At 43.7% G+C, this 13,741-nt stretch overlaps 1 protein-coding gene across 9 annotated transcripts in view; it reads right to left on the bottom strand.

The window, feature by feature from the left end:
• Positions 1–13,741, bottom strand: part of LOC134359846 (dynamin-1) — a 256,455-nt gene that overhangs the window by 219,423 nt on the left and 23,291 nt on the right. The gene's annotated exons all lie outside the window — the stretch shown is intronic.

Raw genomic sequence — 13,741 nt, 5'->3', positions numbered from 1 at the left:
TCATAATACACTTCAGCAATTACACCATTTACCAGTTTATGTCAATAAATGAGCACAAGTATTAGTTTGGGCTGCAATTTGGTGAATCGATGACCCTGGGATTCATGGGTAGCCCCATAAACTCACATCAGAGCAGTACACAAGTACAGCACTAAACCAGGAATTATATACACTGTTATCCATGAGCAGGTCCAATTCATGTCAGGAGGACTCCAGCCTCACTGAAATCAGGAATGCCAACCTCAACTACTTCAACAAGGCCTCCGTGCTCAGCAAGGTCAGGTTCCCAATGTTGACCACTGTCCCCTGACCCCTGACTCCCACAGAGAGTCACACAGCATGGAAACGGGTTCTTCAACCCAACCCCTCCATGCCGATCATGTTGCCCAGCAAGCTAATCCCACCTGCTTACATTTACCCCAAAGCCCTTTAGCTCTCTCCCAAACACATCTTGTTGGCTCTCAAATTTCACTATTGTCTCTTCTTCAGCCAACAATTCTGGTAGCTCATTCCAAATACCCTCTACCAACTGAGTGAAGAAGCTGTTCTTTATAAACCTCCAACTTCTGATCTTCAACCTGTGCTCTCTTGTTTTTAACACCTCCTTTCACCCTGCCAGTGCCCCTCATGATCTTACACAGCTCTATCAGGTCATTCTCTCTTTCTGAGAAAATTCTGTTGTGGTTGTCAGGCCTGTGCAGAGAAACAAATAATGTTTTCCACCATCAAACAGTCCAACTGCACCCACTGTTTGGGCCATAAACTGGACAGCTGTTAGGATACTGGGACAGGCTAAAGCCCCGGATCTCACCCAAAATGACTGGCTGGCTTCAGAGGAGAAGGAGACAGATGGTTCGAGAATCTGACTAGTTTGCAAAGCAAGTTACAGAAGTGGAAAGATGGGGAACTAGTTGCCCAAGATAAAATGTAACCATCAGCCTCTCCCATCCAAGTTAGAGTCCCTGTCATTTAGTGTGCTAGTTGGTTCCTGATAGACATATGAGCTTGAAACATGAGGGGCACAGATAGGGTTAATGCAATCAGGCTTGTTCCCCTGAGGTTGAGTGAAATTAGAACTAGAGGTCATAGGTTAAGGGTGAAAGGTGAAATATTTCAGGAGAATCTGAGGGGGGTACTTCTTCACTCAGAGGATGGTGCAAGTGTGGAACGAACTGCCGGGGATGTGGTGCATACAGGTTCAATTGCAACATTTCAGAGAAGTTTGGACAAGTACATGGGTGTGATGGATAATGAAGGCTACGGTACAGGTGCAGATTGATGGGACTAGGCAGAATAGTTCAGCATGGACTAGATGGGCTGAAGGACTTATATTTGTTCTGTAGTGCTCTATGACTTCATGACTGATGTCCGAATGGTTCCTAGCTCGGCATCCCTTAATGTTCATGGGGGAGAGTAGCGATGGAGGAGAGCCAGTGGATTGTTGAAAGAGCAGAGGTCCTGAAAGCGGGAGTTTGGAGCAGTTATTCGTCACACTGGTCACATGAATTACTATCTCCACCAATCATGCTTTGAAGCGTTACAACTCCTGTATAAATGCTGTTTCGGTACAAGTGGCTTATGCAGGAAAACTGCAAATTACTGGGCTATCCTTCTATCCTCTAATGAAGGCTTCCTGTTGTAAAGGTTTAAAGAGAGCTGACTGTAAAGAGGAAGGAAATGAGAGGAAGGAAGGAAAGGTCTCGGATCGGATCCACAGCACTCTGGGATGGGGGGGGGCGGTGGTGGTGAGCAACCAGAAGTCTTGGCACATATTGGCACATATTGGCACCAATGACAGAGGTAAGCAGAGCGAGGATCCTGAAGAGAGAATTTAGGGAGCTAGGTAGAAAGCTGAAATGCAGGACTCCAAGGTAGTAATCTCTGGATTGCTGCCTGTGTCCCATGACAGTGAGGGTAAGAATAGGATGATTTGGTAGAAGAATGTGTGTCTGATGAACTGGTGAAGGGGGCAGGGTTTCAGATTTCTTGATCGTTGGGATCCCTTTTGGGGAAAGTTTGACCTGTCCAAAAGGGGTGTGTTACACTTAAACCTGAGGGTGATCAAAATCCTTGCGGGCAGGTTTGCTAGTACTGCTTGGGAGGGTTTAAACTAATCTGGCATAGGGGAATGGGAAACAGAGTGATAGGGCTGAGGATGTGGTTGAGCTCACAAAAGGAAAGGCAATTCTGGACTGGGTGCTATGCAATGAACCAGATTTGATTTAGGAACTTTTTTTTCCAGATATAAAGAATAAAAGAGAGGCAAGAGTAGCTATCAGTCCACTGGAAAATGATGATGGAGAGGGAGCAATGGAGGAGAAGGAAATAGCAGACAGACTGAACAAGTATTTTGCATCAGTCTTCACTGTGGAAGATAATAGCAGTATACAAGCAGAGATGGTGTGGATTGAGAATGTCAGAAAGGCCAGGCAGATGATAGGGCAAGATTGCAGTCAGTGGGATGAGTTGCAGTGTAACGGGAACAAAATCGAAACGGGTGACAAATACAGAACTGAAAGTGCTATATTTGAATATATGCAAAATCCGAATTAAGGTACATGATCTTGTAGCAGCAGTTACTGTATAGACTGGCAGGTATGATGCTGTGGGTATCTCTGAGTCATGGCTGAAATTAGATTATAGTTAAGAGCTAAACGTCCATGGATATACTTTGTATGGAAAAGCCAGGCAGGTAGGCAAAGGGGGTGGGCTGGCTCTGTTGGTAAAAAATGAAGTGAAATCTTTAGAAAGAGGTGACACAGGATTGAAAGATGCAGAATTGTTGTGAGTAGCGTTAAGGAACTGCAGTGTAAAAAGCCCCTGAAGAGAGTTATATACAGGCCTCTAGACAGTAGCCAGGATGTGGGCTACAAACTACACTGGGAGATAGAAGATGAACGTCAAAAGGGCAATGCTACAATAGTCGTAGGGGATTTCAATATGAAGGTAGATTGGGAAAATCATGTTGGTGCTGATTTTAGATCCCAAGAGAGAGAATTTGTAGAATGCCTATGAGAATGCTTTTTAGAGCAGCTTGTGGTTGAGCTCACAAAAGCAAAGGCAATTCTGGACTGGGTGCTATGCAATGAACCAGATTTGATTTAGGAACTTTTTTTTCCAGATATAAAGAATAAAAGAGAGGCAAGAGTAGCTATCAGACCACTGGAAAATGATGATGGAGAGGTAGCAATGGGGGAGAAGGAAATAGCAGACAGACTGAACAAGTATTTTGCATCAGTCTTCACTGTGAAAGATAATAGCAGTATGCCGGAAGTTTGAGAGTGTTAGGGAGCAAAAGTCAGTGCAGTTGTTATTGCTTGGGAGAAAGTGCTTGGGAAACTGAAAGGTCTTAAGATAGACAAGTCACCTGGACCAGATGGACCACACCCCAGGGTTCTGAAAGAGGTTGCTGAAGAGATTGTAGAGGCATTGGTAATTAACTTTCAAGAATCACTAGCTCCTGGCATGGTTCCAGGGGATTAGAAAATTGCAAATGCCACTCCACTCTTCAAGGGAAGGAGGCAGTAGAAGGGAAATTATAGGCCATTTAACCTGACCTCAGTGGTTGGAAAGATGCTGGAGTCGATTGTAAAATATAAAGTTTCAGGGTACTTGAAAACACAAAATAGGCCAAAGTAAGCATGGTTTCCTCAAGGGAAAATCTTGCTTGACAAATCTTTTGGTATTTTTTTGAGGATATAAAGCAGGATAGACAAAGGAAAATCAGTGGATGTTGTTTAATTGGATTTTCAAAAGGTCTTTCACAAGGTGCCGCACAAGAGGCTGCTTAACAAATTAAGAGCTCATGGTATTACAGGGAAGATACTAGCATAGATAAAGCATCGGCTGATGGGCAGGAGGGAGAGAGTGGGAATAAAGGGGGCCTTTTCTAGTTGCTGCTGATAACCAGTAATGTTCCACAGGGGTCTGTGTTGGGACCGCTTCTTTTCACATTGTCTACTGATAATTTAGATGACAGAATTAATGGCTTTGTGGCCAAGTTTGCAGATGATAGGTGAAGTGGCAAGTTGTGTTGAGAAGCAGGAAGGCTACAGAAGGACCTAGACAGACTGGGAGACTGAGCCAAGAAGTAGCAAATGCAACACAGTGCTGGGAAGTGTATGGCCATGCACTTTGGTCAAAGGAATAAAAGTGTAGGATAGTTTCTAAATGGGGAAAAATTGGAAGTGCAAAACTTGGAGTCCCCATGCTAGATTCCCTCAATGTTAACTTACAGGTTGAGTCAGTGGAGAGAAAGGCAAATATAGTGTTAGCATTCATTTCAAGAGTGCTAGAATATAAAAACAAGGATGTAATGCTGAGGATTTATAAAGCACTGGCGAGGTCTCATTTGGTGTATTGTGGACTCCTTATCGAAGAAAGGATGTGCTGACGTTGGAGAAGGTTCAGAGGACGTTCATGAAAATGAATCCGGGAATGAAAGGCTAATCATATGAAGAACGTTTGATGGCCCTGGGCCAAGAGTCACTGAAAATTAGAATAATTGGGGGGAAGGGAGGGAATATCATTGAAACCTTTTGAATATTGAAAGGCCTAGATAGAGTGGATGTGGCGAGGATGTTTCCTATAGTGGGGGAGTCTAGGATCAGGGGGTGCAACCTCAGAATAGACAGGCATACATTTACAATGGAGATGAGAACAATTTGCTGGTCTAAGCCTGGAATTGCTTACGAATTAGCACCATTTCCCATAACTATTAGAATCAGGCTGAATATCACTGGCATATGTCATGAAATGTGTTGCTTTACAGCAGCAGCACATTCCAATACATAATAACTACAAATTACCGTATACATTAAAAAAAGAAAACTAAATTAATAAGTAGTGCAAAGAGAGGAAAATTACTGAAGTAGTATTCATGGGTTCATTGTCCACTCAGGAATCTGACAGTAGAGGGGAAGAAGCTGTTCCTGAAACACTGAGTGTGTGTCCTCAGGCTCCTGTAGCTCCTCCTTGGTGGTAGCAATGAGAAGAGGGCACGTCCTGCGTGATGGGTGAAGGAGTATAGAGCTTCTGGAGGGTGGTCACCACCACGCTCTCCAGCAAAATAAGGAAAGGCATTGCCAATGAAGCCAAGGCAACAGAAAATTAACAGAAGCTTTGAATTCATTCCTTAAACTCGCCAATCTCTCCCTCGCTACAAGATGCACCAAAACTCCACTTCTATAGTGTATAATGAGGTATATTGAAGATTGTATGACCAAAATACATTCTTTTACCAGATACTGCAGCTTAGTTGTGAGTCACTGGTTCAAATGAAAGTCGTCCAGTTGACAGCTCAGCCTCTGGCCACATGCTAGGACTGATACCGAGAGATGCACAAATATTCAATTATTGAACCAAAAATATCGCAACGTGGCTCAGAATCAAGTTTGACATCACTCTCGAAGCCATCTGGTACATTCTGCTGCATTGAATGAGAGCTGTTCTGGATGGTTCTGTCTACATTGCAGCAAGATATAAACTTCAAATCTGAACGTGAAGAATTCTGATAATATTGGGGAAGGCACATATTAAATTCAAATCCTTTGGTAATAAATCTCACACTGTGTGTCCATCTTGATTACCACTGAACTAAGTTGATTTATCTTTGCGTTCATCTCCAGGGTACCTTGCTTTTGATTGCTGTTAACCAGATGCATCGTTTTTTTCCCTCTACCACCAAGAGCTAATGTGAAAAGTAACTGCGAGGCAGATGGGGCAGCCCCCCAAATCACTATAGGAAAGAAGGGTGGTAGACAGCTGGCCCTTGCTGTAAGCTGGTTACTTAAACAGCTCACAGATGGAGGGGGAGGGGAAGAGAAGGATAGAGAGAGACACCCACACGGAGGATTATAGATATACAAACAGCAAAGCAAGGGTTATCACAGCACGGAATACACTAGCACAAAGATAAAAGCAGAGAAAAAGCAAGGGAACCGAAATCTTGGTGGTTTAAGTACTTAATTTGGTTTTGAAGTTTCTCTACATCTTGCCCTAGGATTTAAGTATTGGAAATAAGAGAGGCACCAATTGAAGACCGTTGACCAAAGGGAGTGTAAAACTAAAAGTTCTGCTGAGATTGTGAACTGTAGAGGTCTCAAATGCACAGGCAGACAGAGCGGGGAATAGGTTTTAACCTTCAACAAAGGAAACAGGGCAAGTATGTGAAGAAAAATAAGGAACATTGGGCGGATTATATGAAATGAACAGGAGGAAGGGGGCAGATGGTCTTTTTAGAAAGCGGTCAGAAGCTTAATGGGTGGAACAGCCTCCTTCCAAGCTGTCTGGTTCAATGAAGGGGCCTGGGGATCCGCTTGTACATGACAACATGGATTCCCATCTCCAGGCGAATGCCGGGAAGAAAAACTGGAGTGGAAAGACTCTTTGGCTCATTGCTGTTTCATAACATTCACGTTTTAACAGATTCTCTGAAGCAGGTCTTTCATCCATGCTATCTCCAATGAACTTTACTGAAACCAAAGGCATCTGTGGAGAATTTGGCTTCTCCCAAAATGCTCAATCATTTGGACGCCATTACAAACTGTTCTGTCGACAATGGGGGTGTCTTGGGAGAAGAGGGGGAAAATCTCCCAGCTCTGTAACATGGCTAGCCTGGGGAATTTCAATGGGCTCCCTAACTGGTCTCAATCCACCAGTTAGTGAGTAGTCCTTTCTATCCCAGACACCAGGTACATTTAACTTTTTACATAAGCACAAGGGAGAGCTCAAAGAACATCACAGGCAGGTTCGATGTTTCCAGTTGGATCTTCCTCATGGAAGACTGGACTCTTTTAAAGACACATAGCTATGGAGGCAGGCAAGGTGTTTGGAAATGGTAAAACAAAAATCCAATTCCAGGTTCTTAAAGGAAATTATAAATTTTGTTATACTCAATTTATTCATGAAGAGCTTTTTATATATCAAAATAAAATTTATAATAAAAAATACTTACAAAAAGTAAACCGTGCAATGCTTTTTCATTCTTACATTCATAGTTAATGCTTTCAGTATCATTCTGTTACATTCCTTAAAACCAATAAACTTATCACTCATGTGCTCCCTTTTGTGGTTCACTACTACAATAATTGTGGGTTAAAACGCAGGAAGGTGCCCGAGTAATTCAGGCTTAACCACAGAAAATCTGCACAACTCCAGGCACAATGCCACAGGGTGATACTGGAACCAGCAGAGACATGGAGGATGACACATCAAAATCACATCACAGGCCCTCTTCCCTCAGCTTTTAATAAACAGGGAAATGGAGAGCTCAGCGGGCCCTGCTGGAGTGTGCACACTTTAACTGCGAGAGAGGGACAGAGGCAGGTTGGGCAAATGGTAGCCAGCATATGGAAGGGAAAAGGTATAGATTTTTTTTAAATGCAACACTCCCTAGTCCTGGAGGAACTCAGCAGGTCTGGCAGCATCTATGGAAAAGAGTTAGGTCAACGTTTCGGACCGAGGCCTGATGAAAGGTCCCAGCCCAAAATGTCGACGGTAAGGTTTTCCATAGATACTGCCTGACCTGCTGAGTTCCTCCAGCATTGTGTGTGTGTTGTTTGGATTTCCAGCATCTGCAGGTTTTCTCTCGTTTGTGATTGGACTACTACACTCTTCCCAGGATGCCTACCCTGAAGAAGTTTAAATCTTCCCATAGTCCTGATGAAGGGTCTCAGCCCGAAACATCAACTGTTTACTCTTTTCCTTTGATGCTGCCTGACCTGCTGAGTTCCTTTGGCATTGTGTGTGTGCCATACTCGAGTCCTGAGGGGCACACCTTTCCAACTGGTCTCCTCCCACTATCCAAGCTGCCAGACAGCCAAACTAGCATTTACTTCAATTGTTTCTGATGGGAAAGGACTCTGCAAACAAGATACACCCGAGTCAACTTCAAAACTAAACAAGTAACAGTAGAATAATCTGGGAAGCCTTGAAGGAAATATCCTTTTACAATACTTTATAAATCCAATGGAGTTCTACCTGCAAAGACTCCTCTGCATTGAAACTCTTCAGCCATCACTGGCTCAAAAATCACAGCACTCCCTACTGAACAGCACATTAGGAGCTGCCTCACCGTGGATTAGACCATGAGACCTAGAAGCAGAATTAGGCTATTTGGCCCATCGAGTCTGCTCCACCATTCCATCATGCAATATTTTTATCCCCCTCAACCCCATTCCCCTGCCTTCCCTTACCTTTGACACCCTGACTAATCAAGAAACTCTCAACCTCAGCTTTAAATATACTCAATGATTTGGCCTCCACAGTTGTCAGTGGCAGTGTATTCCACCTATTCACCACCCTCTGACTAAAAAAATTCCTCCTCATCTCTGTTCTAAATGGATATCCCTCTAAAGTGAGGCTGTGCCGTCTAGTCCTATACTCACCCACCATAGGAAACATCCTCTCCATGTCCACTCTATATAGGCCTTTCAATATTCAAAAGGTTTCAATGAGATCCACCCTCTAAACTAAACTCAGTACAGGCCCAGAAACATCACACACTCCTCATGCATTAACCCTTGCATTCCTGGAATCATTCATGGAACATCCTCTGGACCTCTCCAATGCTACCATGTCCTTCCTTAGATAAGGGGCCCAAAACTGCTCACAAAACTCCAAGCGCAGTCTGACCACGGTCTTGTAATGCTGAGACTTTGTATCTTTGCTCTTATATTCTCATCCTCTCAAAATGAATGCCAACATTGCCTTGGCCTCAAGTTAACCCTTCTGGAATCCTGCACGAGGGCTCCCAAGTTGCTTTGCAGCTCCTATTTCTTCTCTGCTCATTCTTCCAATCTCAGACACTTCTGCAGTCACTTCTTCTTCAACTCTATCTGCCCTTCCACCCGTCTTCATATCATTCACAAACTTGGCCACAAAGCATCAATCCCATCATTCAAATCATTGACATATTATGTAAAAAGAGGTGCTAACACTTGCAGAACACTGATAGTCACTGACAACCAATCAGAATAAGCCCCTTTTATTCTTACCCTTTGCCTCTTGCTAGCCAGCCACCCCTGGTCTCATCCTTCCTTTAGAATACTTCTTCACCTTTGGGATGATTCTATCCTGCAGCTTTGAAATTGCCCCCAGAAACTCCAGCCATTGCTGTTCTGTCGTCATCTCTGCTAGTGTTCCCTTCCAATCAGTTTTGGCCAGTCCCCTCTCTCATGCCCCTGTAATTCTCTTTACTTCACTGTAATACTGATACACCTGATTTTATTTTCTCCCTCTCAAACTGCAGGGTGATTTCTATCATATTATGGTCACTGCTTCCTAGAGGTTCCTCTACCTTCATCAAATCTGCTTCATTACAGAACACGCAATCCAGAACTGCCTTTCCCCTAGTGGGCTCAACCACAAGCTATACTTAAAAGGCATCTCATAGGCATTCTACAAATTCACTCTCTTGGGATCCAGCACCAACCTAATTCCACCCCCCCCCCCACCAATCTACCTGTGTATTGAAATCCCCCATTGCTATCGTAACATTGTCCTTTAGACATGCATTTTCTATCTCCCGTTGTAACTTATATCCCACATCTTGGCTGCTGTTCAGAGGCCTGTATGTATCTCCCATTAGGCAGTTTTTACCCTTGCAGTATCTTTACTCTATCCACAAGGATTCTACATCTTTTGATCCTAAGTCACCTCTAAGAATTTGATTGGAATTTTAACAGAGCCACCCTATCCACTCTGCCTATCCTTTCGATACAGTCTGTATCCTTGGATATTCAGCTCCCAACTGTCATCTTCTTTCAGTCACGTCTCAGTAATGCCCACAACATTATAACTGTCAATCTCTAACTTAGATCTAACAAGATCATCTACCTTATTCTGTATACTGCATGCATTCAAATGTAACACCTTCAGTCCTGTATTCGTCACCCTTTTCAATTTTGCCCACTTCAACTCATCCCAGACTGCAATTTTGCCCTCCCATCTGCCTGTCCCTCCTCACAGTCTCACTGCACACTGCATCTACTTGTATACCCACTGCCCATCCTCAGCCCTGTCACTCAGGTTCTCATCCCCCTGCCAAATCAATTCAAATCCTCCCCGACAGCTCTAGCAAACCTGCCCACAAGGATATTGGTCCCCCTCAGGTTCAGGTGCAACCTGTTCTTTTTGTACACGTTACACCTTCACCAGAATCAAGCTCAGTGATGCAGAAATCTGAAATCCTGCCCCTGCGTCACTTCTTCAGTCAGATCACCAGAATTCAAGAAGACTCATCACTGTCTTCTGAAGAGCAATGCAGCAATAGCTACCAGTAACCCTACACAGACTAACATTACAATAAACCCTTCTGTCAAGATTTAGAGCTTCACATTGATATTACCTATGCTTCCAAGTGCTCCCAAGACAGTGTGCCATTCAATACAGAAAACAAAACAGCCGAGAATTTCCCAGAAGGCCACAGAGAAATTATAATTAGCCTGAATGAATGGCTTCACACTGGGTCACAGGTGGAGTCTACCTAGCGACAGCTTGTCTCTGTGCACAACCTCGCAGAAAACAGTCAAAACCAAAAGAAATTGGATCGCTACAGAGAGTGATTTCAGTCTAACATTGGGGTCCAGGTGACAAGAAGAACTTGAACCTCCCACTCATTCTTTAAACAGATCTTTAAAGAGGTTACAGCCCAATATTCAAATTTGGCACCTACAATTGAGAGCATCCTGGAGATGAGCCAAATTGTTCTCATTTCTTTGTCAGAAAAGAAATGTCATTAAGTCACTCTCCCAATGAAAATACCCCACAATCAACTGTGTGATCAACTTCAGAACATCCTCAAAGTTCCAAGTACATTTATTATCAAAGTTCACACACGTTATACAAGCTTGAGGAGGTGAGTCTCACAGCTAGCCACCAGACAAATAAACCCAGTAGAACCCATAAAAACAAATGAATTCCATTGAACACCCAATGTGCAGAGAGAAAAAAAAGAAACAAATCATGCAAACAATAAAAAGTAAGCAAGTAGCACTCTGAACTGAAGTTCACAAAAGTACGGTAGTTGCAGGCCACAGACTCAGCTCAGTGCAGAGCCGGGTTAACCTCGCAGAGCAGCAACCTGAGCTTTAATGCAGAGACAAATAAACCTCATGAAGCAGTAAGGTGAACTGGTCTGTCCCTTGCCTCTGGCCCCGACACCCTGTCCTCTTCAATCTGGCCCGGTGCTGAAATTGGCCAAACAGCGGGCCATTCCTTGCACTCATACCCAGGCCTTGCCGTGTCAATTCAGTCCACACCTGACCTTTCCAATTCAGTCATTAAAACCGTTCCAAAAATCACAGTGCTGTTATAATTAAGGGACAGTGGTAACTTAAGCAAAGTAAGACTTCATGAGCAGAGACAGAAGAGTCTGCTGATGCTGGAATCTGGAGCAACAGCCAATCTGCTCGAGGGACACAGCGGGTCATTCGGCATACGTGAGGGGAAGGAAATGTCAACACTTCGAGATTGTACCCTCCATCATGACTGATGAAGGAAATTATTCAATGGACTTCCTTCTGGACAAGAGACAAAGTCAGTGATCATTAAATCTACAGCAAGCTTCACTCGGAAGCACATGTGGCTCTAACATGGATCTAGGGATTATGGGAAAACCTTCTTGATCTCCCTCCCAACTCCAGATCAGTCATTGCCTGTACCCTATTGTTACAAGTTATTAAAAAACTACATACAAAGACCGATGTACAAAGTACTAATGTACTAATGTACTAATGTACAAAGGACAAATTGTGCAAATAAATAATAAAAATGAGATAGAGCAAGGTAAAACATTGTTATTGCTTTACCTTGTTCCATCTCATTGAACTGCGTAATGACTTGATCTGGATGAGCAGTATACAAGACGAGATTTTTACTGTATCACAGGACAAGTGACAATAACAAACCAATTCTAATTCTAATTTCCACCATCAGCTTCCAGGGACAATGAAACATAGGTAATCAATGTGACCTCACCAGTACAGTCAACATCCAAGGAGAAAAGCAGCAAGACCTTAGGCAAGCAAAGCCATTTGTAGGAGAACGTGTCATCTATTTAAAAATTAAAAGCAAGAAGATAGTTATGCTGAAACAGTGGCTGGGCTGGAGAGTTACACCATGCTTTAGGAAGAATATCAAGAAGGCCATCAGGACACTCAAGAAGCTCAACATATCGCAGGACACAGAAAGCCACTTGTTAAGCATCCAGTCCACAACAAATCACTCGTAATAGCAGCAGTCCACTCTGCAGCAAATCTCTAAGACTCCCTAGACGTCATCTTCCAAACCCACAACATCTACCATCTAGAGAAGGACAAGGGCAGCAAAGACATGGGAACACCACACTAGGAAGTTAGCCTCCAGGCCACACACAATTCCGGCTGGAAAACATATCACTGTTCCTCCACTGCCACTGGGCCTATTCCTGGAACTGTCTCCCTAATAGCATTGTGGATAACTACGTCTCAAGTGCTGCATTCTCAAAGGCAGTGAGCGAGAGGCAATTAAATGCTGGCTCGGCCTGTTAAGGTCACATCTCTTGAATGAATGTAAACTAAAACTTAATGAAATGATGCCAGGGGTTAGGGACATGGTAAGACTAGCAAAATGGGCTGACATCCATCAATTAGGGAAGGTTAAGAGAAATAGAATAAGCAGGTTCAAAATAACAAAGACTGCCGATAAGAGTGGAAAATGTTTTAACAACCAAGAGAGGTAACAATGAGCAATATATTGATTGGGTCGCATTGGTGCAAGTTACTTCTGCACTGAAGTCGCAGTTGGTTGTGTCGTGTCGTGTTCAAATGGATATCAGTGACCGATGTGCATGCTGCTCCCCTCTTTGTTTGTCTAGAATCAAAACATATCAGAGGCTTAGGTCACCGGCGAGAGGGCTGCTAACCAGCAGAGAAATAAAATAATTGGCGTGAGGGGAAAGAGGGAGAGAATTTGTGACATTAATAAGCAGGATCTGAAAAGGGTAATGAAATTGTCAGTTTCAAAATGAAATCTGCGAAGGAAATTTTGCAGGGTGATTTGGAAAGTCAACTGGACTGGACTTTCAAAGTGGTGGCAGAGGAACTTTGGGCCAATATGATTCCATAATTCATACCCAATCACCGATCAAGTTAAATAAGGGAAGACTTATCCAACTCTTGAAATACGCAGGGCTGCATTCATGTTTGCTTTTCTACAAGTTCCGACACCAATGCATTGTTTCATCCGCGGGAATTTCTGTTGGGTGAGTTGTACTTTTCTAGCACTGCTTAGCGGTCATTGCCACCCAGCAGAGACCAGACAATCTGTGAGTCGACTGGGGTGATATACTGCGTCCGGTACTCCCGATGTGGCCTTTTATATATTGGTGAGACCCGACGCAGACTGGGAGACCGCTTTGCTGAACATCTACGCTCTGTCCGCCAGAGGAAGCAGGATCTCCCAGTGGCCACACATTTTAATTCCACATCCCATTCCCATTCTGACATGTCTGTCCACGGCCTCCTCTACTGTGCAGATGAAGCCACACTCAGGTTGGAGGAACAACACCTTATATTCCGTCTGGGTAGCCTCCAACCTGATGGCATGAACATCGACTTCTCTAGCTTCCACTAAGGCCCCACCTCCCCCTCGTACCCCATCTGTTACTCATTTTTATGCACACATTCTTTCTCTCACTCTCCTTTTTCTCCCTCTGTCCCTCTGAATATACCTCTTGCCCATCCTCTGGGTCACCCCCCCC

This window comes from Mobula hypostoma, chromosome 21 (genome assembly GCF_963921235.1).
Source record: "Mobula hypostoma chromosome 21, sMobHyp1.1, whole genome shotgun sequence".
Taxonomy (NCBI): domain Eukaryota; kingdom Metazoa; phylum Chordata; class Chondrichthyes; order Myliobatiformes; family Myliobatidae; genus Mobula; species Mobula hypostoma.
Note: the sequence above shows the minus strand (reverse complement) of the source record. Positions and strands in the feature narration are given on the sequence as shown.